The sequence below is a fragment of the Tasmannia lanceolata genome, unplaced genomic scaffold (assembly GCF_043159265.1).
Source record: "Tasmannia lanceolata isolate RefF3 unplaced genomic scaffold, GAP_Taslan_0.1 ptg000013l, whole genome shotgun sequence".
Classification (NCBI taxonomy): domain Eukaryota; kingdom Viridiplantae; phylum Streptophyta; class Magnoliopsida; order Canellales; family Winteraceae; genus Tasmannia; species Tasmannia lanceolata.
Genome location: NW_027518690.1, coordinates 39,955,405 through 39,961,894, shown reverse-complemented (window position 1 = coordinate 39,961,894; position 6,490 = coordinate 39,955,405).

Here is a 6,490-nt window from a genome sequence, read left to right as displayed (position 1 = left end):
CACAACGTAAATAGGCCGTGCCCTAAAAATTAATTCCATAGGTTGATCCTAACCCTCCGATCTATCAAGGGTTATGATCAACCCTCTAACATTTAGATCGGAGGGTTAGGATCAACCCATGGAAATGATTTTTAGGGCACAACCTATTTAGGCTGTGGCCCATCTAATGGACGGTTCGGATCATCCTATGGTGCGCGCCATACCGTAGTTGTAATAAAGTGAGGAGTGCCCTCATCAAAATACAGTAGTGTTGATAACATTTCCCTAATTCGAAGGGTTTAGGCTTTTCTTATGGCCCACATTTTTTGGGTGTGTGGCCTATCTACCGGTGGAGCACAAGAATGAATGGTTTAGATCATCCGAATTGCTGTTCTAAAATGTGAACCATAGGATGAGCCTGAACCCTCCAATTAATTGGACATTTCGTTACCTTGCTGCCCTCAAATGACCTGGCTTTTCTGCATTTAAAACTGTCCCAACATGAAAAGTATTAAATAGAGGGGGTGTGAGTATTAAAATAAAAATAAATTTGCGCCAAATTTTGTTTCAGCTCCTTTATTTATTTGAGCTGCCATTTCCCGCGAAAGTAAATGAAAATTTTTCTATGACTTAATTTATGACTTCAAAAGTACCTTAAATAAGTTTTAATACGAACTTATTATCTTGGCTGCAAATAAATACCCATTTTGGTATACTCAACGTTCATTATTGATGTAGATTTTCCCTGGAGAAGTTGGAAACTTCACTTTTAAGGTATTGATTTCTGTTAACGTGATTGATCTTCTTAGAGGGAAGATCGGCTTCTTGACCCACTTCAAAGGAAGCGTCGGTCCTCCTCCTTGTGCAAAGACATAATTTATGGAATAAGTTTCTTCATTGATTTCCATTAATAATATCGTGTGCTTATATAAAGCACTCAAAGATAAACGATATTATTATAAGAATAGAAATAACTAATTAAAGACTATTCTAATCTATCCTAACTACTACATATATTAGATCTGGTAAGATTCAGATCTCATTCTCTAAAATAGCATATTAATTTATTCCACCACAAGTGGGTCCCGTTTAGGCACGTAGCTGTTAGGTACCTTACCGATATGCCAAAAGCACCAGAGCTGATGGAATATGTTAGGCAAGGCCCTTTAAACTTGTCACATACCAGGCTGGTCCCACCACCCAGTCCCATACTTAGGCGGCCCCCACTTAGGACCGTAACATACCACTACGCTTCCAAGTCCGCCGTCCTCGATGGCTCACTATGTGACGGCTTTCACTTTGGCCTTTTTTCCAGGTAGCTCTTTTCACAGGTCGCCCCTTTCTCGGCGGCCCACTCAATAGTAACTTCACTCTGGCTGCTTTCACTCTGGCTTTTTACCAGATAGTCCTCTCCACAGGTCGCCCATTCCGAGACTTGAACACGGGACGTGGTGGCTGCTCTGATACCAAATGTTAGGTACCTTACTGATACGCCAAAAGCTCCAAAGCTAGTCCGCCGTCCTCGGCGGCCCACTCTGTGACGGCTCTCGCTTTGGCCTTTTTTCCAAGTAGTCCTTGTCATAGGTCGCCCCTTCCCCGGCGACCCACTCAATGGTAACTTCACTCTGGCTTTTTACCAGGTAGTGCTCTCCACAGGTCGCTCCTTCCGTGACTCGAACACGGGACGTGATGGCTTTTCTGATACCAAATGTTAGGTACCTTACCGATATGCCAAAAGCTACAGAGCGCTGATGGAACACATTAGGCAAGGCCCTTTAAACCTGTCCCATACCAAGCTGGGTCCCATCTAGTCCCATACCTAGGCGGCCCCCACTTAGGACCGTAACAATTTCATGAAGAAATGGTTTTAATTTCATAAGAAAATTTGAGGTTGGCGCTTTTTCTTGGTGCCTTTCACCTCTATTTCACCCCTCTTTACCTTGCTGTATATTGTTTCCTTTGCTGCTTGCACCCCCATTTTCATCACCTTTCTCCACCTTTTTATACGATATTGGTGTCTGATACAGTTCTTATACCGATCGAGGTAGCCGCTATATCTCCTCATGGGCATCTTAAACACATCGAATTCTGAGGTTAGTGCTCACACTATCGTATGAAACCAGATCTATTTGGTTTCTCTTGCCTGTATTGACTTTATATTGCTACCTTCACCTTTTTGTACAGCCTTCCTCTCACCCATTTTTTTTTCTTGAGATTACCCTACTCTAGATTGATGTTTTAGGCCCTAGTTTTGATCACATTTCATTATTTCAAATTGTAGACAGATTCTATCGCATTGCTGCATTTATTTATATGTTTGATTTTTTTTGGTGTGAGCATGATGTTACATGTTCAATTTGGGCTGAACTGATTTATATGTTGAATTAGCTTTAAGGCTAACATACGTGTGAAAACCCTCGTTGCGATTTGTTCAGTTTTTGGAAGCTTGATTTGATTTTAGCTTCGTAGTGCTAATTTTAACTGAATAATACACCTCAATCTATTCATGGATGCATGCAAGTGCAATGAAGGCGACTGGGCCTTCTGCCCACAATTTTGGGATCTTTGGATTTTTTTTACTACCGAATGTACTCAGAGATGCTGTTATTCTTGTTGGTTTCCCTAGCTTCTTCAATGATCAATGTGATGATAGGATGGGCGGCTTCCAAAATTCTGAATTTGTCTGGGTATTTGTTTGACCAACAGTACTGGAGTGTATTGATTCAGAGCATGTACAATATTTGTTTCATGCTCAAGTTATCTGTACATTATTGACGATAGCTCTACCCAGTCTTTTGTTCATGTCTGGTTGCCCAAACCAAACCAAATGTGTGGGAACCAAAACATCTCATGTTCAAACTTGGTTTCCCTTTGACAATTCCCAATTTTTTTCTTCCAAAGAGTGCTTGCTAAACCAAGGTGATCCTATTAATGTCAAAGGGATATAGGTTGGACCTTTCAACCTTATGATACTATAGTTTAAAAACTCGGACTCGGAGCCAAGGTATGAAGGAGAGGGCTCAGCTAGTAAATGATTGACGTGGTCAATTTTTCATTAACTCTTGTAAGAACTTGATCAAGTCAAACCGTTCCATCTTGGTTGAGTCCATGATTAACTCAGGAGTTTGTCTGTAAAGAAACTAAATTTAAGAGGAACTGTTCCTTGCATTACATTAGTAATGGAATGTTATAAATACAATACAAGGTGAATTGGTTGCCGTACAACCCTCAAGACAAAAGGAAACTACTATAATCAAAAGTTACATATAAAGCAAGACAATAAATTAGCAATAAAGAAATAAAGCCTGAATGGAAAAGCAATAAGTTAAATAAAGAAAGAGAATTGAAACGTATTGGGCTGCGTTTCCTGCTATGCACACTTTCTATATTTTATCACTCCCCCTCAAACTGATGCGTGGTATGTGCATCAGTTTGGAACGCAAGACATCAAAGGCATGGCCAGAAAGACCATTGGTAAAGATGTCAGCAAGCTGTCCTGTACTCCCAACAAAACGAACTTGGAGAGTACCATTGGCAATGAGCTCACGAACAAAGTGATAATCTATCTCAATGTTGTGCAAGCATGAAAAATAGGATTAGCAGCCATGTTGGTCGCACTAACATTGTCACAATAGAGGATAAGTGGAAGCCTGTGAGAGATGTGAAGATCACGAGGATATACGTAAGCCATAACGTCTCGGAGACAGCGATAGCAAGAGCCTTGTACTCAGCCTCGGCACTGGAGCGAGCAACAGTGGGTTGTTTCTTTGAGCTCCATGAGAGAAGATTAGGACCAAGAAACACACAAAATCTAGTAGTAGAGCGACGACTATTGGGGCAACCTGCCCAATTTGCATCAGAAAAGGAAACCATAAGCGATAGGGGTCCAGGTCGCAAAAGAAGGCCAAGCCCCAATGTTCCCTTGAGATAACGAAGAATACGCTTGACAGCCTGTTCATGAATGGTTGTTGGTTTGTGCATAAACTGGCAAACTTGATTAACTGCATAACATATATCTGGTCTTGTGAGAGTAAGATATTGCAATGCTCCAACAACATTGCGATATTCATGGGGATTAGAAAGGAGAGAACCTTCAGAGATGAACATCTTAGAGCCACTGGTAACCGGTGTAGAGCATGGCTTACAACCAATCATTCCTGTACGGTGAAGAATATCCAAGGTATACTTGGTTTGAGTGAGAAAAAGACCCAATGAAGAGCGTTGGGCTTCAACACCTAAAAAATAATGAAGGTCACCAAGATCTTTCATAAAAAATTCTTCTCCCAATTGGCTGATGAGGTTACAACGGTGCCAACTGAGCAAGAATAGACGAACATGGAGGTATCTGCCATACTACGATGAAATCCAACATTAAGAAGAAATGAGCTAAATCGCTGGAACTATGCACATGGAGCCTGACGAAGGCCATAGAGGGCCTTATGTAACTTGCAGACATAATTAGGATGAGCAACATCAATGAATCCAGGGGGCTGCTGCCTGTAAACCTCCTCTTTGAGTATGCCATGAAGAAATGAATTCTTTACGTCAAGTTGTCGAATAGGCCAGCCGCGAGAGATAGCAACTGCTAGAACGAGTCTGATGGTGGCCGGTTTGACAACAGGACTGAACGTTTCTGAGAAATCAATGCCAGGTTGTTGATGAAACCCTTTTGCCACGAGGCGTGCTTTGTACCGTTCAATTGTACCATCACTACGATGTTTGATGCGATATACCCAACGACAGCCGACAACGTTCATCGTAGGATGAGAAGGAACGAGAGTCCAAGTGTTGTTGTGAAGAAGGGCATTGTATTCTTCAGACATTGCAGCTATCCACTTAGGATCACGAGCGGCCTGTTTGTAGGTGGATGGTTCAAGGGAAGCTGAATGAAGTGTAGCTACATAGGCCGATGGAAGCGGATGTTTGGTGGCAAGGTATACTTTGGGCTTTCGAGTGCCATCTTGAAGACGTGTAACCATCGGATGGCGTGGTGGTGGTGGGGGTGGGGGTGGTGAAGGTGGAGATGTAGGATCAACCAAAGTGTCATAAGAAATAGAAGATGAATGAGGTTGGGGTGATGAAGGAGGGACCACATGAGAGGAGTCAATGGGTAAGGCAGGTGGTTCCAAAGTGGGCACAACATTAATGGGGAGAGTGATGATAGGAACTGTAATGCTATGTGATGTCGATGCAGGGGTAGAGTGAGACACAACATGTGAGGGAGCAAATGGAAAAATATCTTCATTAAACACTACGTGTCGTGAGATATAAACACGTCCTGATGTGGGTTCGTAGCAGCGATACCTCTTCTGAGTCTCACTGTAGCCTAGTAGAATACACGATAGTGACTTGGGACTCAATTTGTCACGCTGATATGGCCTAAGATAGGGAAAGCACTGGCAGCCAAATACTCGAAGTAGTCCATAATCTGGAGAGTGGCCATAGATTAATTAAATAGGCAGCAGCGTAGAAGGCCTCAAGCCAGAAATGTTTGGGCATAGAAGCTTGAAATAGAAGAGTTGTGCCCATCTCGCTAATATGTCTAATCTTACGCTCAGCTACCCCATTTTGTTCAGGAGTACGGGGACAAGAAACCCGCAAAACAATATCACATGTATCCAAAAAATGTTTAAATTCTCCTGTTGTCAATTCATATGCACCATCACATTGAAAACACTTAATAGAAGTAGAGAAGAGATTTTCTGCCATCAACTTATAGTGTTTAAAGCACGTAATGCAAGCAGACTTAACAACCAAAGGATATATCCAAATATAACGACTGAAGTCATCAATGAATAAAATGTAGTACTTAAAACCACCAACAGAATTAACTGGAGCAAGCCCCCAAATGTCACAATGAATAAGCTGCAATGGGGCAACAGACTGTCTAATAGATGCAGAAAATGTAACTTCCTACTTTTACCCATCTTACAGGATTCACAGACATTATTAATAGATAAGAAGTCTGAAAATTCTAGAGTTTTACTCGTCTTAAAATCAGAAAGTATCCTGGCAGAAGGGTGTCCAAGTCGCCTATGCCAGATGCGTGCAGGTGCTTTATTGCCATAAAACGCTATAAAATCTTTAGCCATTGTAGCCTGCCGACGTACTGGAATTGAATAGAGGTTGTCCTTAATGGGGGCCGTTAACACTGGCTTCTTGGTCTGTAGATCCTTGATAGAAAATCCCCATGGAAAAAATTCAACAGAACAATTATTATCCTTTGTGAGTTGTGCAACTGATAGCAAGTTTTGTTTAATACCGGGTACTAGAAGAACATTTTCTAGTGCCAATTTAGAGTGCATAGTAGAAATAAATGAGTGGCCGATTTTATTTATAGGGAGTGCCTTACCATCACCGATGAAGACTTGGTCAGATCCCTCATAGTTCTGTGCCTGTTGAAGGAGGGACGGATCGAAGGTCATGTGACTAGTTGCACCCGAATCAGGAATCCACTGTGCATTACGATGCGTCATTTGACTACTTGCACCCAAATTAGGAATCCATTGTG